Source organism: Pelophylax lessonae, assembly GCF_965119305.1.
Source record: "Pelophylax lessonae genome assembly, chromosome: 5".
NCBI lineage: Eukaryota > Metazoa > Chordata > Amphibia > Anura > Ranidae > Pelophylax > Pelophylax lessonae.
Window position 1 is genome coordinate 535,780,451 of NC_138772.1, and position 13,397 is coordinate 535,793,847.

Consider the following 13,397-nt stretch of genomic DNA (forward strand, 5'->3'; position numbering starts at 1 on the left):
CCTCCTGAACCATACCTCCCCATGTTGAGGGCAAGCGACCTGGTATGGTTCAGGAGGGGGGGCACTCGCTCTCCCCCCATCCTAGCCTGCCAGGCTGCATGCTCGGATAAGGCTCTGGTATAGACTTTGGGGGGGACCCCATGTCGTTTTTTTTACAGTATTTGTACATTGATATCATATCCCCCCTCAAGCGTCTCTTCTCCAGAGAGAATAATTTAAATGCTTGTAGTCTTTCCTCATAGCTAATGTCCTCCATTCCCCTAATTATTTTTGTTGCCCTTCTCTGGACTCTCTCCAGTTCCAGCACATCCTTCCTGAGGACCGGTGCCCAGAACTGGACGGCATACTCCAGATGTGGCCGGAATTATTGTTTCTGGAGTGAATCCCCTTTTTTATACATGCCATTATTTTGTTGGCTTTGCTTGTAGCAGCAAGAAGTTCTCCCCCTAGTGAGTAGAGATGTATAGAACTGTTCGCCGGCGAACAGTTCCCGGCGAACTTAGCATGTTCGCGTTCGCCGCTGCCGGCGAACATATGCGATGTTCGGTCCGCCCCCCATAAGACATCATTGAGGCAAACTTTGACCCTGAACTTTACAGTCAGCAGACACATTTCCAGCCAATCAGCATACCTCCCTCCCACACCCTCCCACCTCCTATTAATAAGCAAGGGCAGCATCCATCTTAGATCATTCTGAAGCAGTGTGTGTAGTGAGAGTAGGGAGAGAGCTGCTGCTGCTGCTGCTGCTGTTAAGCTAGGGACAGTTAGTCAGTGTTCCTGGTCTTGCAGTGTTCTTGGTCCACTACTGCTGTAATATCAGCACCCCAAAAAGCCCTTCTAAGGGCTGGTATTTGTGTTTTTTTTTTTTTAATATATATATATATATATATATATACCTAGCGTCCCCAAAAGCCCTTTTAAGGGCTGGTAATTGAGTTGTTTCTTCTTATATATATATATATATATCTATATCTATCTAGTGTCCACAAAAGCCCTTTTAAGGGCTGGTAATTGAGGATTTTTTTTATTTATATATATACATATATATATATATATATATATATATAGTGTCCCCAAAAGCCCTTTTAAGGGCTGGTAAGGTAATAGAGTTTTTTCCTTATATATATATCTATATATATCTATTGTACACTGCAGTTGCCTGCCCGCTGTGTGTGAGAGGCCACAGACCCACCACAGACTGTACTGTGTGCACACCACACTCATTTCGGGTGGCACAGGCACAGTACCTTGCATTTTAAAAAATATTTTTTTTTTCCTCTGTCATAATTGCAGTGAGTGCTGTGTCAGGTCCACAGAGTGCACTGTACCCACTGCAGTGCACTGCCCACCACTGATATATATACGGTGGCACAGCATCTTGTTGCAATAAATTGAAAAAAAAAATATTTTTTATTATTGCAGTTGCCTGGGCTGCCAGTTACTGTCAGGTCCACAGAGTGTACTGTGCCCACTGCAGTGCCACTGTGTGCCCACCCACCACTGATATATAAGGTGGCACAGCAGCTTGCAAAGTAAAAAAATATATATATATTTTTTAATTGCAGTTGCCTGGGTGCCAGTGACTGCTGTCAGGTCCACAGAGAGTGTACTGTGCCACTGCCCACCCACCACTGATATATAAGGTGGCACAGCAGCTTGCAAAGTAAAATAAAATATATTTTTTTAAAATTGCAGTTGCCTGGGTGCTAGTGACTGCTGTCAGGTCCACAGAGAGTGTACTGTGCCACTGCCCACCCACCACTGATATATAAGGTGGCACAGCAGCTTGCAAAGTAAAAAAAAATATATATTTTTTTAAATTGCAGTTGCCTGGGTGCCAGTGACTGCTGTCAGGTCCACAGAGAGTGTACTGTGCCACTGCCCACCCACCACTGATATATAAAGTGGCACAGCAGCTTGCAAAGTAAAAAAATATATATATATTTTTTAAATTGCAGTTGCCTGGGTGCCAGTGACTGCTGTCAGGTCCACAGAGAGTGTACTGTGCCACTGCCCACCCACCACTGATATATATGCCTGCAAGAGAAAAAGCCAGCCGCAGAGAAGCCGTATTCCTGAAAATATAAGAAAAATGCTGTTTTTTAGGGGTTCTGGACATGCTACAGAGCTGAAACTTGACAGGTACACTTTTTAGACCCCCCAGACACTGAATACAAAAAATGACATGCCTGCCTAAAAAAATGCCCGCTAAATGCCTGCAAGAAAAAAAGCCAGCCGCAGAGAAGCCGTATTCCTGAAAATATAAGAAAAATGCTGTTTTTTAGGGGTTCTGGACATGCTACAGAGCTGAAACTTGACAGGTACACTTTTTAGACCCCCCAGACACTAAATACAAAAAATGACATGCCTGCCTAAAAAAATGCCCGATAAATGCCTGCAAGAGAAAAAGCCAGCCGCAGAGAAGCCGTATTCCTGAAAATATAAGAAAAATGCTGTTTTTTAGGGGTTCTGGACATGCTACAGAGCTGAAACTTGACAGGTACACTTTTTAGACCCCCCAGACACTAAATACAAAAAATGACATGCCTGCCTAAAAAAATGCCCGATAAATGCCTGCAAGAGAAAAAGCCAGCCGCAGAGAAGCCGTATTACTGAAAATATAATAAAAATGCTGTTTTTTAGGGGTTCTGGACATGCTACAGAGCTGAAACTTGACAGGTACACTTTTTAGACCCCCCAGACACTAAATACAAAAAATGACATGCCTGCCTAAAAAAATGCCCGCTAAATGCCTGCAAGAGAAAAAGCCAGCCGCAGAGAAGCCGTATTCCTGAAAATATAAGAAAAATGCTGTTTTTTAGGGGTTCTGGACATGCTACAGAGCTGAAACTTGACAGGTACACTTTTTAGACCCCCCAGACACTAAATACAAAAAATGACATGCCTGCCTAAAAAAATGCCCGATAAATGCCTGCAAGAGGAAAAGCCAGCCGCAGAGAAGCCGTATTACTGAAAATATAATAAAAATGCTGTTTTTTAGGGGTTCTGGACATGCTACAGAGCTGAAACTTGACAGGTACACTTTTTAGACCCCCCAGACACTAAATACAAAAAATTACATGCCTGCCTAAAAAAATGCCCGCTAAATGCCTGCAAGAGAAAAAGCCAGCCGCAGAGAAGCCATATTCCTGAAAATATAAGAAAAATGCTGTTTTTTAGGGGTTCTGGACATGCTACAGAGCTGAAACTTGACAGGTACACTTTTTAGACCCCCCAGACACTAAATACAAAAAATGACATGCCTGCCTAAAAAAATGCCCGATAAATGCCTGCAAGAGAAAAAGCCAGTCGCAGAGAAGCCATATTCCTGAAAATATAAGACAAATGCTGTTTTTTAGGGGTTCTGGACATGCTACAGAGCTGAAACTTGACAGGTACACTTTTTAGACCCCCCAGACACTAAATCCAAAGAAATTTTTTATTTTTATTTTTTTTAAATTTTTCCAATAATTGGCTCTCTATCAAAAAATTATAATTTTTAAGAACTTTTTTTTGCGTGATCCCTCTCCGGCATGCCACAGTCCAGGTGTTAGTCCCCTTGAAACAACTTTTCCATCACTATTGTGGCCAGAAAGAGTCCCTGTGTGTTTTAAAATTCGCCTGCCTATTGAAGTCTATGGCGGTTCGCCCGGTTCGCCGGTTCGCGAACATTTGCCGATGTTCGCGTTCGCCGTTCGCGAACAGCGAATTTTAGGTTCGCGACATCACTACTAGTGAGTAACTTGCATTCGTATTTCTGACACCCAAGTGCATTACCTTACGTTTTTTATGATATGATATTTGTATGGTGAAGGTGTTGCCTTTTTTTTAATATCTGTTTAGTTAGGAATCGAGATTCGGACAAATTTTATGTTATTTGGAGATTCAGATGTATCCGAATTTCTGAAACACATTAGTAACAAATGTCAACAAATCCATAATAGACTTTAACTAAACAAATTATCTGAATTTGAAATTGAAAATTAATTTGAAAATGAATTCAAATTCAATATGGAATTATATTTCAATAAATACAGTAAGGTATAAAAGTAAAATATGGTGATGATTCCTACATAGGCTGCTTTATAGAATATAACATAATTAACAGAATAGATTAGAATAGAATAGAATAAAATATAAAATGATAGAACAGAATAGGATAGAATAGATAATAAAAGAATAGAATAGAAAGAAATAGATGAGAACGGAATCGAAATTCTGCACAAAAATTTCATTATTGGGAGATTCAGATATATATGTCCCTCTTAGATTGTAAGCTCTAATGAGCAGGGTCCTCTGATTCCTACTGTATTAAAGTGTATTGTATTTTTACTGTCTACCCTCAAGTTGTAAAGCACTGCATAAACTGTCGGCGCTATATAAATACTATATAATAATAATAATAATATCAGAAATTCCGAAACACAATAGAAACAAATTTCAACAAATCCGTATTACATTAAAACGAAACCGAATTTGAAAATTAATTTGAATTTGACAATGAATTTAGATTTGAAATCAAAACATATTGCAATAAATAAATTAAGATATAATGATATGATATGATATAGGATGATGATTCTTACTTAGGCTGCGTTATAGAATAGAATAGAGCAGAATAGCTTAGAATAGATTAAAATAGAATAGAATAGAATAGAATAAAATAACATTTAAAAGAACAGACTAGAATAAATAATAGAATAGAAGCAATAGAATAGAATGGAACAGAATCAAAATTCAGACAACATTTTCGTTTTTCAGAAATTCAGATGTATCCAAATTTCTGAATCACAATAGTAACGCATTTCAATTAATTCATAATAAATTATAACAAAATAAATTATTCGAGTTTGAATTTGAAAATTTATTTGAATTTGAAAATTCAAATTTCGAAATGGAATCATATTGCAATAAATACAGTAAGATACTTCACGAACCCATAGTAGCATCCTACCAAAAATTATTATTATGGTATAACAGAACCAATAACAAGAAAGGTGAAAAGTGAAAAAGAAAGAGAGAAGAAAGGATCAGAATAGGGTAGAGTAGAATAGGTCCCCCAAGCCTGAGCCTCCCCTCACAGAATGTCTCAGTGTTTAGGGAGCCTGAAGATAAGCAATCCAGGGATTCCACACTTTTTCAAACCTAGCTTGCTTATCTCTTCGGATACTGGTCAGTTTTTCAATAATCATAATCCAAGATATTTCATGTTTCACCATCGCAACATTGATCACAGGGGATTTCCATGCATGGGCTATGGTTATTTTAGCTGCTAAGAGAATGTAAAATATGAGAGTTCGTAGATGCCTGGGGATCTCCTCCGGGAAGGTCAGTAAACAGCACTGTTTTGGCACCTCTGAGAACACTCTGTCCCGTCACTGAATTTATCAGGTTGAACATCCTGATCCAGAAGCGTCGGTCCTTCAGGCAGGACCACCAGAAATGATACATATCACCTTTCTGTCCACATCGCCGAAAAGATAGCGGTGAGGTACCAGGATATAATTTTGCCAACCTTTGCCAACCTTGTTGGGACAAGGTACCAGCGCGATAACACTTTGTAATTTGCCTCCACCAAGGGATTGTTAAGTATGCCCCTGTGCACCATAGTTGACCATTTTGTCCACACCTCCTCAATTGTCTCATTGTCCGACTTCAATTTTTATTTTAATCACTTTGAAATCATCTATTTGATCTTAAAAACAGGATGTAGCTGATTAATATATTAAAACAGTAACTATTAAACTGGGAAAACAAAATTCATCAATGTTTTAGCAGTTCACTTGTGTGTATTAAATGTATATTTACTTGTGAATTTAATATAAGGAAGAGATTTTAATGAACAAAGAAAAAAAAGATCAATCCAAGTAATGAGTTATAGTTAAAGATTATTATAAAAATTACATGAGATAAAACTGCACTTAGGTCAAGGCTTTTCTTTAAATTGCAACTTTAGCTGCAACATTAATATGATATTAAGGCAATTATTGAAGAAAATCAAAAATGTACTTTCAGTTCATGACCTTTTATATGGGAAATCAGTATGGGATACATTAACTTCACAACCAATTTCATTAATGGAATATGAGTGTGATCTACCATTAATTTAGCCTTTGGCTATTTTTTCATTGCAATATTACCCCTCTCTACTTCAGTAAATAGCTCTTGAAATTCATTTTTTTTCTTTTATGTGGCTCTGTGGTGAGTAATAAAAATATACTCTTTTAACATTATGACATGAGGGGGGAACTATGTACAGGGTAAGGATCTCTCTTTTCTACATACATGGGAAAAGAGGAAAAGAGAGTAGGGAAGGAGGGGAGGGGAGGGAAGGGGAGAAGAGAGAAGAAGAGAGGAGAGAGAAGAAAAGAGGAGAGAGGAGAGAGAAGAGAGAAGAAGAGAAAGAGAAAAAGAGAAGAGAAGAAGAGAAGAGAGTAGAGGGGAGGAGAAGAGAAGAGAGGAGATAGGAGAAGAGAAGAGAGAAGAGAAGAGAGAGGAGAGGAGAGAAGAGAGGAGAGGAGAGAGTAGAGGAGAGAGGAGAGAGAGAAGAAGAGAAGAGAGAAAAAGAGAAGAGAAGAAGATAAGAAGAGAAGAAGAGAAGAGAGGAGAAGAGAAGAGAGGAGAGGAGAGAAGAGAGAAGAGAGGAAAGAAGAGAGGAGAGGAGAGAAGAGAAGAGAGAAGAGAAGAGAGGAGAGAAGAGAGGAGAGAAGAGAGGAGAGGGGAGAGGAGAGGGGAGAGGAGAGGAGAGAGGAGAGGAGAGGGGAGAGGAGAGGAGAGGAGAGGGGAGGGGAGGGGAGAGGAGAGGAGAGGAGAGGAGAGAAGAGAAGAGAGGAGAGGAAAGAGGAGAGGCGAGGAGAGGAGAGGGGAAGGGGAAGGGAGAAAGGGGAAGGGAGAGGAGAGGAGAGGGGAGAGGAGGAGAAGGGGAAGGGAGGGGAGAGGGGAGGGGAAGGGAGGGGAGAGGGGAGGGGATGGGGGAGGAGGGGAGGGGAAGGGAGGGGAGGGAAGGGGATGGGGGAGGAGGGGAGGAAAGGTGAATGGAAAGGTGAATGGAGAGGAGAGGAGAGGAGGGGGAAGAGGAGTGAGAAAGAAGGTTAGTAAGGAGGGAATGAGAAGAGAGAATAAAGGAGAGGAGAAAGGCAGGAGGAAGGAGATGAAGGGTGAAAGGATGAAATGAGGACAGACAGCAGAGAAATACAGAGTAATAGGAGAGCAGTGACAAGGAGGAATGGGAAAAGAACAGAGAAGGGGAGAGGTGATGGCAGAAGAAGAAAGAGAAGTAATGATTTTCAGGAGAGGAGAAGTTGAGAGGATTTAAAAAGGAGAGAAGTGGGTGGCTGAAGGGGAGAAGAGATTTGGAGGGATGGAAAAGAAAGAGAGGAAGGGAGAGATTAGAAAAATATGGACAGATATCAGAGAAGTACAGAGAGATAGGTGAGGATAGATGGGAGGGGTGGGAAAAGAAGTGCGGATGGGAGGGGTGATAGTGGGGGGGGGGGTTGGCAGAGGCATAAGAGAAGAGGGGGTGGAAGGAAAAGGGAGAGAGGATGGGGAAAGGAGAGAAGTATAAAAGAAAAGTAAGGAGAGAGAGGAGAGGTGGGGATGGATGGTGGAATATGAGAGAGATGTAGGGAGACAAAGAAGAGGAAAGATGAGATAAGATGAGATGAGATGAGATTAAAAGTAGAGGAAAGAGGAAAGGGGATGGGGGAGATGAGAAATATAGAGATAGAGAAGAGGCAGGGGGTATTGGGCGAAGTAAGAGAGGTGAGAGAGAAGTAGGGACAGGCAAGAGGCAGGGAGGGATGAAAGAAGGAAAGAGGAGGGGAGAAAGAATAAGTGACAGGAAAAGAGAACTGTGGGTGAAAAAGAAAGAAATAAAGGAAGGGAGGAGGAATGAAGGGACAGATAGCAGAGAATTACAGAGAGAGAGGAGAGGAGAGGAGAGGAGAGGAGAGGAGAGGAGAGGAGAGGAGAGGAGAGGAGAGGAGAGGAGAGGAGAGGAGAGAAGAGGAGAGGGGAGGAGAGGAGAGGAGAGGAGAGGAGAGGAGAGGAGAGGAGAGGAGAGGAGAGGAGAGGGGAGGAGAGGAGGGGGTGGGGATAGAAGAGAGAAGTTCAGAGGTGATGGTGGAAGAGAGAGAAGTAATTTGAGGCAGGAGAGAAGAGCCATGGAGGATTTGAAAAGGGAGAGAGAAGGAGATGGAAGGAGAGGAAAGGAGATACAAGTAGCAGAGAATTACAGACATGAGAGGAATAGTTGGGAGGGATGGAATGGGAAAACAGAGAGGAGAGGTCATGGTGGGAAAGGAGGTGAAAAAAGCCCGGAGAGGTAAGAGAGAAGAAGAAGGGAGAGATGGAAAACTGAGAGAAGAGGTAAGGAGGGCTAGGAGAGGCATGGAGTGATGGTAAAGGGAGAGAGAAGAGGAGATAGGAGGGGAGGAGAGAATATAGACGAAAAGTGGGGAGAGATGGTAGGAGAGGAGAGGATTTGTCTTATTACTGACTACACCTTATTTAAAGTTCCAAGGACATCCAGGACTGTAAATGTGAGGATGGGTGGGAGAGATGAGAGTTCACATGCTGGAACAGCTTCTGGAAAAGGCTCTGCTGTCTGTACATGAACTGACTGCACATCCTAACCTGAAAATATATCCTAATATATATATATATATATATCCATGCACACTGGTTTCTTTTAAACGCTGTTTATCATGACAGGAGGAAATCAACGTAATAAACTCACCTAAGCTGCATTTTTTTTTTCAAAACAGTCTAGGTGAATTAATTAGAGTTTAACAGAGTTTGAAAGTTTATTTCTTTCATTGGCTTTGAATTTGAATTAATTCTGGCCAGTGAAATAAATAAACACTGAGATGCTAAACGTGTCTAGAGTTAATGAGGATTTAAGAGGGCTTATGAGAGTTCACCATTTTTTGTGGTCAGAACAATTGCTCTTGAATGAGATTTAGGGCATTCAGACAACAGCCCATAAACTTCTCTGCTGATAAACTGCTAAAAATGTCCATGTGTGTGTAGCACTACTTTCATGGGAGCTGCTGGATACAGATTCCCCTGGGTTATCCATAGCAACAACTTAGCGATTCTGGATAGTTTAAGTAATTGGCTCAGTCGGAAAACAGTCCAGGGGATTTGGGTTTTGTAGTTTTATTGAGAACTAGGATAGGAGAAGGGATGAGTGGGATACTCCAACTGAAAGAACTATGCACAATTTTGGGACTTTTAACTGAGTTGAATGCGGCAAGGCCGCTGCTTCACCTTGATAATACAAGAAAACAGCGCAAAATTGATTGTGAATGGCAATGAAGTGGCGAACCACTAAAAGTGCCTTAGATAAATAAATAAAATAAATACTTGATTATAGAAGACAGATATCATACAAAACCCCTGTCTATAAAACCATTAGATTGCACCCCGTGCAGTGAATATACAAAGTTCATAACAAATGTAAAATATAAAAGTACAAAAATACTAATTGCAATCAAACAGTCCAAAGAATTTCAAAAAGTGCTTCAGCAGGTAGCCAGTGAAAGGTGATCCACCAAGATAAAAGGTGCTCGAGTGCTGGAAATTGTGTGCAAAATCATGCTGCCATGGTGTGGTGACAAAGGTGACTTTTCCTCACCCCCAGGATGTTACACTTAAAGAGAGGGGAAAGGAAAGCGATGCTGCATGTAATAGATAACGGCAATGGTATATAAATTGAGGGTTTATTTGTGCTACATGATAAAATCAGATCAAATAGATGCAGACATGGGTCAGAAGAAAAAAATATATAACAATTCATGTATGGATACAATTCATAAAAATATATTAACAATAAAGACATATATTGCATTAACACCAGTATACATATCATACACGTGATACATAGTTCCTAATCCATGTCCTGGTCCACATGAGTACTGCATAGCTCAACGCGTTTCGTGGAAATCACATCCACTCTTCAGGAGCTTTGTAAAAGAGACTAAGAATAGAGACTAATTAGTCATAACTCTCACATAGAGTTGGCACAAATACCGATACTATCCTAAAGATTATTGGCGACAATTGTGAGGTCAAATACTTACATAGCTGATAAAAAGATTATTGCAAATATCAACCAGAGGATTTCCTATCTTTGTAGTGGGTTTTCTGCTTTCTCTTTTCACTGTGTTTGCGTTTCTGATACTGGAATATCCCTCATAGGTTACAGCTCTTATCCTGTCTATTTGATCATGGTTCACTTCTGTTTTTGCATTAAGTCCCCTTTGACTCATCTATTTTTGTATAATACTATTTTGGTTTACACATTCACTTGTAGACATATCACTACAATTTTTCTCCCCCTGTTAATTGGCTGTTACACGTGTTCACTATGCATTGATATTCATTTATCTATATTTATTTAATAATTATATTATTTATTATATTACCATATTAATTAAATTTATCTTATTCAATTTAATTGATTTAATTATTTATTTAATTATTTAATTATTTATATTGATTATTCTCTCTGCACCGAACATGTGTTAAAACAAGGGTTCTAATCACTTATTCACTTACATTCTTTTCTCGGCCAGCTCGCCCCTTCTTTTCCCTCTGGACTGCGTTGCGTTTACCCGCCTCAGCCCCGGATCAGGCATATACCCACGTGGTGCATCCCCGCAGCGGACAATTTCCCATGCATAATATTACATCCCAGAGTTTTCTTAGTAATCCTCTGGTTGATATTTGCAATAATCTTTTTATCAGCTATGTAAGTATTTGACCTCACAATTGTCGCCAATAATCTTTAGGATAGTATCGGTATTTGTGCCAACTCTATGTGAGAGTTATGACTAATTAGTCTCTATTCTTAGTCTCTTTTACAAAGCTCCTGAAGAGTGGATGCGATTTCCACGAAACGCGTTGAGCTATGCAGTACTCATGTGGACCAGGACATGGATTAGGAACTATATATCACGTGTATGATATGTATACTGGTGTTAATGCAATATATGTCTTTATTGTTAATATATTTTTATGAATTGTATCCATACATGAATTGTTATATATTTTGTTCTTCTGACCCATGTCTGCATCTATTTGATCTGATTTTATCATGTAGCACAAATAAACCCTCAATTTATATACCATTGCCGTTATCTATTACATGCAGCATCGACCTCACTCAAAGTCCCGCTTTCCTTTCCCCTCTCTTTTTGTGTCGATATAAATACATGGATGGAGGTCCTTGCTGCGATGCCGCAGATCAACTTTTTATTTTTTATTGTTCGATGTTACACTTACCGGACAAAATAGACCCCTAGACAGTATTGTGTAAGGGTCACACAAGCTAAGTCCGGCAGGAAATCCGGGCAATAATCCTTATAGCTGCTTGGGACCACTTTGGGACCTCCTATGGGCTCAGCAGGATAGGGCCATATGCGGAAGGAGAAGCTCACAATAGTGTAATATTGCTAACAATACACTTTTTTTAGAACATAAAGATAAATCACTCACATTTTCTTAGTTAAAAGCAGGCAGTGTACAGTCATCGAAAGGTATAGCTGATCAATGAGATTGCGGTGCGCTGCGGGCTCTCGTGGCTCCGGCGTGCGTTCCACCGCTACCGGAAATGACATCACAGCAAGCGTGGAACCAGAAATTGCGTCGACGCATTTTGCCCTCCTCCTAGGCGTTGTCACATACGCCTTACGTCTAACTAAGAAAATGTGAGTGATTTATCTTTATGTTCTAATAAACTAAATAATGTGAGCTTCTCCTTCCGCATATGGCCCTATCCTGCTGAGCACATAGGAGGTCCCAAAGTGGTCCCAAGCAGCTATAAGGATTATTGCCCGGATTTCCTGCCGGACTTAGCTTGTGTGACCCTTACACAATACTGTCTAGGGGTCCATTCCGTCCGGTAAGTGTAACATCCTGGGGGAGAGGAAAAGTCACCTTTGACACCACACCATGGCAGCATGATTTTGCACACAATTTCCAGCACTCGAGCACCTTTTATCTTGGTGGATCACCTTTCACTGGCCACCTGCTGAAGCACTTTTTGAAATTCATTGGACTGTTTGATTGCATTTAGTATTTTTGGACTTTTATATTTTACATTTTTTATGAACTTTGTATATTCACTGCACGGGGTGCAATCTAATGGTTTTATAGACAGGGGTTTTGTATGATATCTGTCTTCTATAATCAAGTATTTATTTTATTTATTTATCTAAGGCACTTTTAGTGGTTCGCCACTTCATTGCCATTCACAATCAATTTTGCGCTGTTTTCTTGTATTATCACGTTCAAAATCCTTTTGATTTTTGCACAGCAGCACTTTTGAGTCACATATTTATTTACCATAGCGCAGCATTAATTTTCTGTTTTCACACGCTGCTTCACTTTGTCACTGTAGTGAAGTAGTTAACAAGGGATTTATTCAGTGAATTTCTCTTAATGGTCCTACATGGCACCCCCTTTACCCCTACTCTTCAGGGTTCTATTTGGCAGCCCCTTTACTCTTGCATACTGTGTGAGCTGTCCATCTATCCTCTGACTTCACTGGAGTGGTCCCCCTTCCTGGGCAGACCCTTAGGCAAGTCCCCTGGTACTCACGGACACTGTTTTTCCCAGATGACTCTGCCAGCAGCTCCACTGTCAGCTCTACAGGATCCTTTGGGTTCAGCTCCACACCTGGTTCACCAGGTCGACTGCCTGTGACCACCTTCCTCAGACAGCAGGAGGAGAGACAGCCGTCACCCTCCTCCTGGGATTCTGCTTCCCGCCAAAGACGCCCTGTCACATGTCCCCCCAGTATTTATGGTCAATCCCAGGATGCACTGCAGTGGTGCCCTCCCACTGGGACTGCCATAAAACCTTGTGTGCCACTGGCTGGGTTCCCTCCACTGTCCAACATGCCCTCGCTATTAGCCCATTGGATACAGTGGGGACACTCCCTCAGACCAAGTGACTCACACCTGGAAAAATGCAACAGGCATAACTAACAGATCAGGCTCCTCTGATAAGCAGATGGAGCATAACAATGCCTTTTCCTAGCACCTATCTAGCATAGTTGCCAACATTTTAAAAAAAAATCCAGGGACACTTTTGCAGCACAGCTATCAATTACCACACCCACTTCCCTGAAGCTCCGCCCACTCTGCATAATTAACCACTTAAGCCCCAGCCCTATTTCGGACACTTTTTGTTTACAAGTTAAAATCAGTATTTTATCCTAGAAAATGATTTAGAACCCCCAAACATTATATATTATTTTAGCAAAGACTCTGGAGAATCAAATGGCGGTCATTGCAATATTTTTTGTCACGCGGTATTTGCGCAGCGGTCTTTAAAACGCCATTTTTTTGGAAAAATTTTGAAAAATCATATTTCACTGCATTTAAAAG